Source organism: Vigna angularis, chromosome 5 (assembly GCF_016808095.1).
Source record: "Vigna angularis cultivar LongXiaoDou No.4 chromosome 5, ASM1680809v1, whole genome shotgun sequence".
In the NCBI taxonomy this organism is placed as follows: Eukaryota; Viridiplantae; Streptophyta; class Magnoliopsida; order Fabales; family Fabaceae; genus Vigna; species Vigna angularis.
This window is the reverse complement of record NC_068974.1, coordinates 570,936-584,228: the sequence shown is the minus strand read 5'-3', so window position 1 is coordinate 584,228 and position 13,293 is coordinate 570,936. Positions and strand designations below refer to the sequence as shown.

General features: G+C 37.4%; 1 long non-coding RNA gene across 1 annotated transcript; it reads left to right on the top strand.

The window, feature by feature from the left end:
- The first annotated feature begins 1,475 nt into the window (after positions 1–1,475).
- LOC128196787 (uncharacterized) lies at positions 1,476–5,160 on the top strand. Its single transcript, XR_008249165.1, has 3 exons — positions 1,476–3,640; positions 3,854–4,697; positions 4,828–5,160. It is a non-coding gene; the product is annotated as an uncharacterized LOC128196787 (long non-coding RNA).
- Positions 5,161–13,293: the final 8,133 nt, after the last annotated feature.

Here is a 13,293-nt window from a genome sequence, read left to right as displayed (position 1 = left end):
AAAATTATGTGAAATAACAAAAGGAATGTCATTACTATTAAGAGTTAAAGGAATTTATGGTATACATCTACAAATCTTGCATGTCAAACATTAACATTTTTACAAGAACATATAGTATTTATACTAATATTACAAGAAGAAAAATTACAATTATTTTGTAAAAAGTTTGAAAACAAACAACATATACAATTCTTTAGTAAAATTACCATTGACAATCTTCTTGGAGTGAAGCATCTCTTGGATAAAAAAAAAATCTTTAAGAAAGGTGACTAACAAATCATCATACACTAATAAGACATTGAAAAAAAAAACAAACCAAGATTGAATTAAGTTAAAAAAAATTATAAAACACTAATGTAGGATAAAGTTGAACATCATTCATACGTACTACCAGAATAACATATTGATGGGTAATACATGGATTTTATTAATAAGAGTAAAAGCATAATAAAATGATTGATAAAAAAAGGAAAAAATAAAAATAAAAACTAAACCATTGAAAAAAATGACTGGCTTGTAAAATAAATATAATCATATTACTAAAAACGGTGGACCATTAGACATAATTAAGAGTTTTCACCTGTGACATTGATGACAGAAAAAAAATAATATTAGAATGAATGAGAAAAAGACACTTTTAATACCATATCAAGAAAAAAAAATTCATGCAATCAAGATATATTATTTATAATTATAGATAATATCAAAACATACTAAACAAATGAATAGAAAAGAAAATAAAAAAATTGATTATATATAATTTATATAGCATATAAAATATGTGAAAACTAAACAACTCATTATCTACATTATATGTATACTATCTAATTGCATTTTATTATAATATGTATTATATTTTGATCAATCTAAACGGTTGGTAATTGGTGCTTGGTGCCAAATTTTGTGAAATTTTGAAAGTGTTGGTTTTTGGGGTTTGATGGTTGGACTGACCTCTTTATATCACCAAACGGCTACTGTAAAAATCTTGGTGCAAGAAATTTTTCATTTTTGTGGATTTTGAAGGAAGCCAAGTTTGGTGGTGAAAGTTAGCTAAGTTTGTGGTTCATGGTGCCAAGTTTTGCGAAATTTTGAAAGTGTTGGTTTTTGGGGTTTGATTGTTGGAATGCCCTCTTTATATCACCAAAAGGCTACTGTAAAATTCTTGAAGCAAGAAATTTTTCATTTTGGTGGGTTTTGAAGCTATCCAACTTTGGTGGTGACAGTTGACTAAGTTTGTGGTGATTGGTGCCAAGTTTTGGGAAATTTTCAAAGTGTTGGTTTTTGGGGTTTGATGGTTGGAATGCCCTCTTTATATCACCAAAAGGCTACATTAAAAATATTGGTGCAATAAATTTATCATTTTGGTGGATTTTGAAGCTAGCCAAGTTTGGTGGTGAAAGTTGGCTAAGTTGGTGCTTGGTGCCAAGTTTTGAGAAATTTTGAAGGTGTTGGTTTTTGGGGTTTGATGGTTGGAATGCCCTCTTTACATCACCAAAAGGCTTCTGTAAAAAGCTTGGTGCAAGAAATTTTTCATTTTGGTCGTGTTTGAAGCTAGCCAAGTTTAGTGATGAAAGTTGGCTAATTTTTTTGTGCATGGTGCCAAGTTTTGGGAAAATTTCAAAGTGTTGATTTTTGGGGTTTGATGGTTGCAATGCCCTCTTTATATCACCAAAATGCTACTGTAAAAATCTTGGTGCTAGAAATTTTTCATTTTGGTTGGTTTTGAAGCTAGCCAAGTTTGGTGGTGAAAGTTGGCTAAGTTGGTGCTTGGTTCCAAGTTTTGGGAAATTTTCAAAGTGTTGGTTTTTGGTTTTTGCTAGTTGGAATGCCCTCTTTACATCACCAAAAGGCTACTGTAAAAATCCTTGTGCAAGAAATTTTTATTTTGGTGAGGTTTGAAGCTAGCCAAGTTTGGCGGTGAAACTAGGATAAGTTTGTGGTGCATGGTGCCATGTTTTGGGAAATTTTCAAAGTGTTGGTTTTTGGGGTTTTATGGTTGGATTGCCCTCTTTATATCACCAAAAGGCTACTGTAAAAATCTTGGTGCAAGAAATTTTTCATTTTGGTGGGTTTTGAAGCTAGGCAACTTTGGTGGTGAACGTTGGCTCAGTTTGTGGTGCATGGTGCCAAGTTTTGGCAAATTTTGAAAGTGTTGGTTTTTGGGGTTTGAGTGTTGGAATGCCCTCTTTATATCACTAAAAGGCTACTGTAAAAATATTGGTGCAAGAAATTTTTCATGTTGGTGGGTTTTGAAGCTAGCCAAGTTTGGTGGTGAAAGTTGGCCAAGTTGGTGCTTGGTGCCAAGTTTTGTGAAATTTTGAAAGTGTTGGTTTTTGGGGTTTGATTGTTGGAATGACCTCTTTATATCACCAAAAGGCTACTGTAAAAATCTTGGTGCAAGAAATTTTTCATTTTTGTGGGTTTTGAAGCTAGCCAAGTTTGGTGGTGAAAGTTGGCTAAGTTTGTGGTGCTTGGTGCCAAGTTTTATGAAATTTTGAAAGTGTTGGCTTTTGGGGTTGGATGATTGGAATGCCCTCTTTATATCACCAAAAGGCTGCTTTAAAAATCATGATGCAGGAAATTTTTCATTTTGGTGGGTTTTGAAGCTAGCCAAGTTTGGTGGTGAAAGTTGGCTAAGGTGGTGTTTGGTGCCAAGTTTTTGGAAATTTGCTAAGTGTTGGTTTTTGGGGTTTCATAGTTGGAATTCCCTCTTTATATCATCGAAAGGCTACTGTAAAAATCTTTGTGCAAGAAATTTTTCATTTTGGTGGGTTTTGAAGTTAGCCAAGTTTGGTGGTGAAAGTTGGCCAAGTTGGTGCTTGGTGCCAAGTTTTGTGAAATTTTGAAAGTGTTGGTTTTTGGGGTTTGATGGTTGGACTGACCTCTTTATATCACCAAACGGCTACTGTAAAAATCTTGGTGCAAGAAATTTTTCATTTTTGTGGATTTTGAAGGAAGCCAAGTTTGGTGGTGAAAGTTGGCGAAGTTTGTGGTTCATGGTACCAAGTTTTGGGAAATTTTGAAAGTGTTGGTTTTTGGGGTTTGATTGTTGAAATGCCCTCTTTATATCACCAAAAGGCTACTGTAACATTCTTGAAGCAATAAATTTTTCATTTTGGTGGGTTTTGAAGCTAGCCAAGTTTGGTGGTGACAGTTGGCTAAGTTTGTGGTGATTGGTGCCAAGTTTTGGGAAATTTTCAAAGTGTTGGTTTTTGGGGTTTGATTGTTGGAATGACCTCTTTATATCACCAAAAGGCTACTGTAAAAATCCTTGTTCAAGAAATTTTTATTTTGGTGAGGTTTGAAGCTAGCCAAGTTTGGTGGTGAAACTAGGATAAGTTTGTGGTGCATGGTGCCAAGTTTTGGGAAAATTTCAAAGTGTTGGTTTTTGGGGTTTAATCGTTGGAATGCCCTCTTTATATCACCAAAAGGCTACTGTAAAAATCTTGGTGCAAGAAATTTTTGATTTTGGTGGGGTTTGAAGCTAGCCAAGTTTGGTGGTGAAAGTTGGCTAAGTTTGTGGTGCATGGTGCCAAGTTTTGGGAAAATTTCAAAGTGTTGGTTTTTGGGGTTGATGGTTGGAATGCCCTCTTTATATTACCAAAATGCTATTGCAAATGACATTCGGAAAGAAATGAAGGTGAGTTTTAGAGCAAAAGTTACAGATCTGCATCTTAATTTTCATTGTGATTTTATTACCATTTATAAACATTGTTAATTCATCCAGTTGATGATTCCAGGACTGATCCATCAGATGATATCATTGATTTCGGCATTAACTTCTGTTACCTTAATTAGATATAAATATGATTAAGCAATATTACCTTTTACATGATATTACCTATTTTTTCAGGCATTGAATGGAAAACTTCTGAAAACCAAAGACAGAAATACAAGAAAGGATATATAGAGGGAATTAAGGACTATATCCAAAGAAGAACGTAAAAAGCAGCAGCTTGTTGTAACAGATGTACTTAAAAGTGCAGATGTAATATTAACTACTTTGATTGAGGCTTTCTCCAAGAAACTAGACAACACTTCATTTGATTTGGTGATTATGTATGAAGTTGCTCAAGCACTTGAGATAACATGTTGGATACCTCTGCTGAAGGTACTGTTTAAAGAATACCCACTACATTTAATTTTATTCACTACACTAACCCATTTAGATTTCTGACTTCTTTTTATCTTCTGATTACATACCCAAGCCATGTTTTATTGGTTTTTGAACACTCCATATTATCACCATTATGGTTGGTGGGAGGAGGGAAAATAGAGAAGTGATATTCCATGACAAATATAGTTAAAATAAAGCATGGTTGGTTAGTTTTTATACAATAAAATCTCCCGAAACCAGAATTTGAAAACTAAATATTTTAATTTGGATCCTGATATTGGTCCAATTTTTTTTCTTTTATTTCTGAAATTGTGACATCGAAATTGATGAGAGCTTTAGGAAATTTGGGATTCCAAATATACCCCTTGCCCTATTTCATTAGAAATCACTGTTCTCTTTCTTCCTTCTCGTTCATCATCTTCGTTCTAGCTCTCCCTTTTGGTTTTCAGTCTCCCTCTTCCTTGTTGTTCTCCTTCTACGTTTTTGTTACATCTCTTCGTTTTGGTCAATGTCGTCCTCTTTGTGGAGTGTATTGTGCAAAATGGCAAGTTCCGGTAACCATGGTCCTTCGACGAGCAAGGTAAATGCATTCTTCCTTCATTTTGTACATTGCGTTTCCGGTTTGGATTTTGGGTTTTCCCTATTAAATTTTTTGTTGTTTTTGTTTTAGGGCTTTTATGTTTTGGTTATTTTGTTTGTTGTTGATGCAGTTGAGGGTTAGTCACTCCTTTTTAACAAAGTACATTTCTACTTTGAACGAGCAATTGACAGAGGAGCACCGATCACTGATTGCGGAGATGGTGGACATAGTGTTTTATGTGAAGAACCGTCCATGAACACTGGATTTTTTTCCCCAGGAGGCATGTCCACCAATCCACCTCCAATGAAGACTTACGTGAGGATAAGGTCACGAAGGTGTTACAAGAGCAGAGTGCTTAGGACTCCTTACACTCGATTTCTTAGAATAAAATATGAGTGTTATTTGTATAGATTTCTTAAGAGAAAGTAATACAAAATTGTACATAGATGAACAAATGTTTGTAATTTGGAATATATTTTGTTCAATGTTAAGAGAAAGTAATACAAAATTGTACATATTATTAATGTTAATTAAATTTCCTTTGTTATTCTCATTGTGAAATGAGGTTTTGTTTGAATTGTTAATGAATGAAGTGGCCACTTTGATTAGAATTGATGTATTTGATGGAGGAATGAAACAATGCCTGTGACATGATGAAGTTAGGTGAAGTCCTGGAACTTTTGCACCAAAAAACACAGTTGTAATCGATTACAACTCATTGGTAAACGATTACACAAACAAAATCCAGGATTTGTACAAAAACTTATACTACAAGAGTCAGTTGTGGTAACCTAGGTGACCACAGTCAAAAATTTTAATTTTTTGACATAAATCCACTAGTTTTCACTTGATTTTGGTGTTTAAGTGTGAGTAAAGGCTGGAAAGTCATGTTTGGGGACCCCATGATTGAGGAAAGGAACAATGTTTATGAGATGAACAACTTAGATAAAGTCTTGAAACTTCTACACCAAAAAATACACTTGTAATCATTTACTGATGCTTGGTAAACGATTACACGAACAAATTCCAGGATTTGTACAGAAACTTGTACTAGAGGAGTCAGTTGTGGTAACCTAGGTGACCATAGTCAAAATTTTGAATTTTTTGGCATAAATCCACTGGTTTTCACTGAATTTTAGTGTTTAAGTGTGAGTAGAGGTTGGAAAGTAATGTTTAGGCACCACATGCTTGAGGAAAGGAAAAAAATGTTTATGAGATGAACAACTTAAATGAAGTCTAGAAACTTCTGCACCAAAAAATACACTTGTAATCGTTTACAGATGCTTGGTAAACAATTACACGAACAAAATCCAGGATTTGTACAGAAACTTGTATTGCAGGAGTCAGTTGTGGTAACCTAGGTGACCATAGTCAAAATTTTTAATTTTTTGACATAAATCCACTGGTTTTCACTTGATTTTGGTGTTTAAGTGTGAGTAAAGGCTGAAAAGTCATGTTTGGGCATCCCATGATTGAGGAAAGGAACAATATTTATGAGATGAACAACTTAGATGAAGTCTTGAAACTTCTGCACCAAAAAATACACTTGTAATCATTTACAGATACTTGGTAAATCATTACACAAACAAAATCCAAGATTTGTACAGAAACTTGTACTAGAGGAGTCAGTTGTGGTAACCTAGGTGACCATAGTCAAAATTTTTAATTTTTTGGCATAAATCCACTGGTTTTCACTTGATTTTGGTGTTTAAGTGAGTAAAGGTTGGAAAGTCATGTTTAGGCACCCCATGATCAAGGAAAGGAACAATGTTTATGAGATGAACAACTTAGATGAAGTCTTGAAACTTCTGCACCAAAAAATACACTTGTAATCGTTTACAGATGCTTGGTAAACGATTACACGAACAAAATCTAGGATTTGTACAGAAACTTGTACTACAGGAGTCAGCTGTGGTAACTTAGGTGACCACAGTCAAAATTTTTAATATTTTGACATAAATCCACTGGTTTTCACTTGATTTTGGTGTTTAAGTTTGAGTAGTGGCTGGAAAGTCATGTTTGGACACCCAGTATTCACAAAAGTAATAATGCTTTATGTAAGACCCGTATTTTTAGGAATGGTGGGGACATGGTGGTCACCCACCTCTTGCTTTATTAGGAAGCTATTATTGGAGGTGCTGGGTCACGGGGGAAGCTTAGTAAGGTGAGGGCTTTCATTTTGGCATGTGAGAAAGAGAGAGAGGGAGAGAGCAGCCAAGGGAGGAACCCTTTCTCCCATTTCTAGCCGTTCAAGGAGCACCCATGAGAAGCTGTACCAACTTCAGAAGGACTGAGAGGAGGATCTGGGTTAGGCATCTGGTGAGAGGAGAGTCCTTGCAGCAAGATCTGGGAGAGGAAGTGAAGAATTGTTGAGGTTGCAAGGAGATCTTGATCTGCACATCTGGGAGGAGATAGATCCCAAAATTTACAAGGAAGTCTTCAAGAGGTAAGGGGAGTTTGATTTATTTCCTTGATTTTTGTGATATTTTGTGTTTGCTGCAAATCTGGGTAGAATTTGGGAAGAAGGGGATGAAGATAGGGGTTTTTGGGTTTTTCTCTGGAATCTGCGCAATTCTGCAGAATTCTGCAGAATGCACGTACGTCCAATTTTGGTGAGTCAAAATTGGACGTTCGTTCCAACGGTGCTCGACCAAATAGTGGTCGGCCAATTTCCGAACGTTCGGTAATTGTTCTGAGCGTCCGTCCGAATCAGCCAATGTAGAACATTCGTCCGTATAGTGCTCGACCAAGGTCAATCAGTTTTGGAACGTTCGGTCATTTAAAGCTAGCGAGCATTAGCGTTCATCCTTGGTTTGCAATAGTGATATTAGCGTTCGGTCAGGGCTTATTTTAAAACCGTTCGGTTGAAACCTAAATTGATAGTGTCCGGTTAAGTGTGAATTTAACACTGTTCGATTTAATCGCTCGGCCAGGATTCTAGACGTTCGTCCAAATAATAGTGAGCGTTCGGTTTATGGGTGTAAGTGAGCGTTCGGTTTATGAGTTTAAGTGAGCGTTCGGTTTATGAGTGTAAGTGAGCGTTCGGTTTATGGGTGTAAGTGAGCGTTCAGTTTATGAGTATAAGTGAGCGTTCGGTTTATGGGTGTAATTGAGCGTTCGGTTCTGGGTGTAATTACGCGTTCGTTCTTAACTTGGAAGTTTTGGGTAACAATCTTGAGCGTTCGGTTTTAAGTGTTCGGTTTGGATCTTAGACGTTAGACCTTGGTTTAATTGTGTTTGTGAGCGTTCGTTCTCGATGATGTTATTCCTCAGGAAGTACTCGTCTGAGGTAAGGTACGACTGGACTTGATCTCGAGCGTTCGTCCTTGGAGCTCGGTTAATAAGGTTTGGTGTTCATCGGCAGCGTTCGGCCTTTGATGATGATTGATTTCAGAACGTTTGTTCAAACAGCATCAGAGTGGGAAATAGCGTTCGGCATTAATGCATGTATCCGTGGGAGTATTTTGAAACAATTATTGAGAATTGTTGGTTATTTCCTTGATCCAATATTGGTTTATTTATACATATTATTGAGAATATGTATGAATTCGTGATTGAGCACGTTTATTCTGTTGGAGGTGGTACATACACTATGTTATTTATTTGTAACTTCGTCTGTCTTTTGAGCATTTTTGCTAGTCTCACGCGTGAGACTGAGATTCGAGTGTCACCTTCTTCTGCGCGAGGAGGTGAATGTCTCGCCCAATGACTTCGGCTTGTGTTGAGTATAGTGCATCGTTACGCGTAGTATCGATGTTTTTACTCGTTAGTCCTTGAGGAGTCGGGGAGATAGGTCTGAAGTCGCGATGGAAGACGGCTCGGGTCGCCTGTTATTGAGAGCAGGTTATGACGACGAATTACAAGTAAACGACATTAGTTTATGAAAGACTAGTTGGCATCGTCATGTGGATCGATTTATCATGGGAATTGTTATAGTTTATATTTAATGAGTTTATGATGTGATACTTCTGATTATTCATCTTGCACGTTGTGGCTGTGGTTTCCAACCATGATGATCGTACTGGTACGGGAGAGATGGCAGTGCAAATAAAGCTGGTTTTGAAATAATTCTTCGAGAGAGACAGGAAGTATAACTGGTTGGGTCTATAGGTAGTAAGCGTGCGTTATTATTAGTGACGTCCGGTCTTGGTATTATTTACTTTCGGGTAGCAGGCGCTATTAGGTAACGATTGATCTTGATGTTAGTTGTTCTCAGGTAGCTAGTATCCGGTCATATTTTGGTACCCTAAGGTTTAGTTTGATTACGTTCGGTCAGTACTGAGGTGTTCAGTAGAGTACTCTAGGCGTTTAACCCTGACTCAAGCGTTCTTTGTTCTAGTGTTCTGTCTCGTAGCGATGGTTCTTAGAGAATGATCCTTATTGGTGATGTTGCTCTGAGGTTGCAATCATTTATGGGGAGTGACCGGCCTTGACATTCGTTGAGGTAGCGATCGATTAATAAATAGTGATTAGTTGTGATGATGCATGATTCAGGCAATGATCATTCATAGGTAGTGCTCGGTTTGGATGACGCTTGTCTCAGATAAGGATTGTTAACGGTTAGTGGTCGTACGTAGGGAACATCGAGCCTCGATGAGGTTACCTTCAGATAGTGTTAAATCCAGTAAAGTGATCAATTAAGCGTTCGTCCGAATGGTACTTAATCTGTGGTGTGCGAGATTTGACCTTTGAGCGATCGTTTGAATAGTGTTCGAAATAATGGTAATTGATCTAGTAGAGTGTGCTGTCTCAGCGTGAAGTCTAAGTGTTTGATCTTGCTAAGCATTCAGTCTCTTGGTGTGCGGCCTAATGGTATCCGGTTTAATAGCATTTGGCGTCTAGTGTCGAGCCTAAGTGATCAATCTTAACGTTCGTGCAATCAGTATTCGATAAATAGGAAGCTCGTGGAGTTAGCGTTTGTTTCTGTGAAGCCTAAGAAAATAATGTTCGACCTAATAGTATTCGATCTGGCGTTCGATTACTAGCTTTCGGCCTAGTGTTTGATCTCAGTGTTCATTATGAGAGGGTTCGGTCATTATGGCTTCCTGATCTTAGTGTTCGGCTCATTTGTGCATGATCACTTAGCGTTCGTTCATATGGGATTCAGCCTAATAGTATTCATTAGATAGGGTTTGGCAGATAGCGTCCGTCCAAATAGTATCCGGTTAGAATGTTTGGGAGATAGCTTTGTCCAGTAGCTCATCATTGTATCTTCCGTATGGGTGTCTAGTAGAAATTTTGGTAGGTTGGTATATGGGGATGTCTAACCTAAATATTATATGATGTTTATATCAAAACAATTATGCATATTTTTATAAATATTTTTGCATGTTAGCTCACCCTTACTTATTTGTGCATGTATTGGAAAATCTTATTTTTGCGATGATCGTATAACGTTTTTGTTATACGGGAGCAGATGAAGAGATGTCGCGTGATCTGGTGCAAGTGCAAGAAGAGATGGAAGAGTGTATTAGAAGGATTCAATGTTATCTTTACTGTTAAGTCTAAGCTGTAAACTTTTGTATAAATTTGAACTTGAGGTTCGGGGTGTTACCGTAATTGTATTATTGTATTATTTTAAGTTTTGAATTTTAAAAAGGGCTAAATTTTTTTGGGGTGTTACACTTTATAGTCGATTTTTTTGTTCAGAAGTCTATTACGGAACTTGGTTTATTCAAGTAGGTATTTATGAACAATAATCCGCAAAAGGTTGATGTATACATTCATGATGAGAACTTTATATTTTTGTAAAGCACTTGAGTATTAAAAACATTACAATAGTAAAGTAGCAATATAGTAATCCATGCCTCGCCGATGTGTGCGGAAAACCAACTTACACCTTCTCGGTGTGTACGAAATACCAAAACGTCGCCACCAACGAACTTCCAAATAAGGGGAAATGATAGAACTCAAACAATGCAAAAACACAATACGGGTGTTTCTGAATAATTTTTGAAAGTCGAAAAAGACTGACAGAGATTCTCAAGAGACTAGAGAACGAAGAGCGACTTCGCAAAAGTGCTCAACTTTGCAATTATATATAATCAAATATTATATCTAAAATATATTAAATAGTCCACTATTATATTATTTAAAAATATTAATAATCAATTATTATAACATAATATCTTAAAAATTAAATTATAAAGATATTTATAATATATTAAAATGATAACAATGATGTTATAAGTAATCATATCATAAAATATTATTTATACATATTTTGAAAATATTTTATAACAAATATATACAGTAATACTAAAAAAATCTATTTAACAGAGAATAAATGTGACATCCCAAAAATACAGCCATAAACTATATATTAGAATAATCTCATTTCACACGTGTGCTCAACCTTTAAAATTTTTGTAATTTTTAATTAAGAAGAAAAGGTTTTAGCACAAGGACGACGCGAGCGGTCACACGTGTGCTTAACCTTCAAAACGTATTTTTTGTAATTTTATTTAAGAAAGAAGAAAAGGTTTTTAGCACAAGAACGACGCGAGCGGTCACACGTGTGCTTAAACCTTTAAACGTATTTTTTGTAACTTTTATAAGAAAGAATAAAAGGTTTTTAGCACAAGGACGACGCGAGCGGTCACACGTGTGCTTAAACCTTTAAACGTATTTTTTGTAATTTTTTATAAGAAAGAATAAAAGGTTTTTAGCACAAGGACGACGCGAACGGTCACACGTGTGCTTAACCTTTAAATCGTAAATTCTTTTATTTAAATTATAAATATTGCATTATTTAATATATATTTTAGGATAAATGGATATCTAGAATAAATAGATAAAACAAAATAAAATAAAATAAGACAATAAAAATAAATACAAAGATAAAAATAAAATAAATAAAAAAATAAAACAAATGAAACAAGATAAACAAAAAAAAAAAATAAGTAAATAAGAATAAAGCAAAAAAATAGGGGCCCGAGAAAAGGGGTGTCGAACGGTCCGTCGCAGGCGACCGTGCTGTCCGTGGAAGTGGCCGAACGTACGTTGGGAAAGGATTCAGAATAACGAGCGCTCGTTGGAGAGTTGACAAACGGACGTTGGGAATGGATGCTGAATGACGAGCGCTCGTTGGGGAGAGTTGACGAACTACGTTGAGAAAAGGAGCCTGGATGACGAGCGTTCGTTGGGTGATACGACGTACGGACGTTGGGAAAGGAGGCTGAATGACGAGCGCTCGTTTGGGGGAGATGACGAACGGACGTTGAGTACAAGAGGGTGGATGACGAGCGTTCATTGGATGAGATGACGAACGGACGTTGGGAATTGATGCTGAATGACGAGCGGACGTTGAGAAAAGGAGGCTGAATGACGAGCGTACGTTGGTGACGAGCGTTCGTTGGGAAAGTAGGCTGAATAACGAACGTTCGTTGTGGGAGATGACGAACGGACGTTGAGTACAGGAGGGTGGATGAAGAGCGCTCGTTGGTGACGAACGTTCGTTGGTGACGAACGTTCGTTGTGGGAGATGACGAACGGACGTTGAGTACAGGAGGGTGGATGACGAGCGTTCACTGGATGAGAATGACGAGCGGACGTTGGGGAAAACGGTCACCAAATGGTCCGTCCAAGAACTAGCCGGACGGACGTTTGGAAAGGAGGCAGATGACGAACGTTCAAAAAGGGCTTAATAACGTGCGTTTATTTCTGGGCTTGGCCCACCCGGGTGGTTTCTAACCTAGAATCCCCTAGGGTTCGGCGTCTTCCCTTCCATTCCTCACCCATTCAGATCCAACACTCTCCCGTAAGCCCACTCCCTCAGCTCACCCTCTCTCCAGAGACCCAAGGTGACCCAAGGTCTCTTACTCTCTCCGCAGGCTCACCGCCGCCTATGCCAGCGTCTGTCTAACTGGCCGCCGTGACCCAGCCTCTGTTCCAGTCCACACCACTGCTTCCTCCTCCGTGGCGTCGCGCACCGCCAGAGCCCGTGTCGGCCCAAGCTCCAATCAGCTCCTTCTCTTCTCCACCTCTTTCCTCACGTTTTTTTTTTGTTTTGTGTTGGTTGATTAGAATTCAGAACTGGGTTTGTTCATTCTCTGTTTAATTGATGTATAAATTATATGCGTGATAAACTAGGAGGAAAAATAGATTTTGGTCTGAGTTGAATTTCTGAAAATGAAGAAGTATGTGGTTATATGTGACGGCTGGGGATTTTGGGGTATCACAAGTCAGGGTTGATGATGATAATGGGGTTGTGTATCCGGGAAGATGAAATGGGTTTTGCTTTGCTTGACCATTACTGCTCTGAAGATGGTGGAACTGGCGTTCTGCTGTGTTGTGGTTTCTGTGTGCAGGTTGAAGAGATGAATTTGAATTTGGAGTGGGATGATGAAAATGGAGGAAGAAGGCGATGATTGAAGATTGGGTGATGGAGAATGGATTCACACAACAATCATACATAACATAGCAAGTAACGTGCACAACAACAAGTAAAAGCGAGAGATCAAATGCAACAAAACTCACTAAAACCTGATGGCAGACGTGCAAGACAATGTTTACCTTTTGAAGCTTGGTTTACTCTTTATTATCCTCGTGCCTCAGATGGATTCTTCTTCCTTGTGGCTGGCCATCTTCTGTCTCT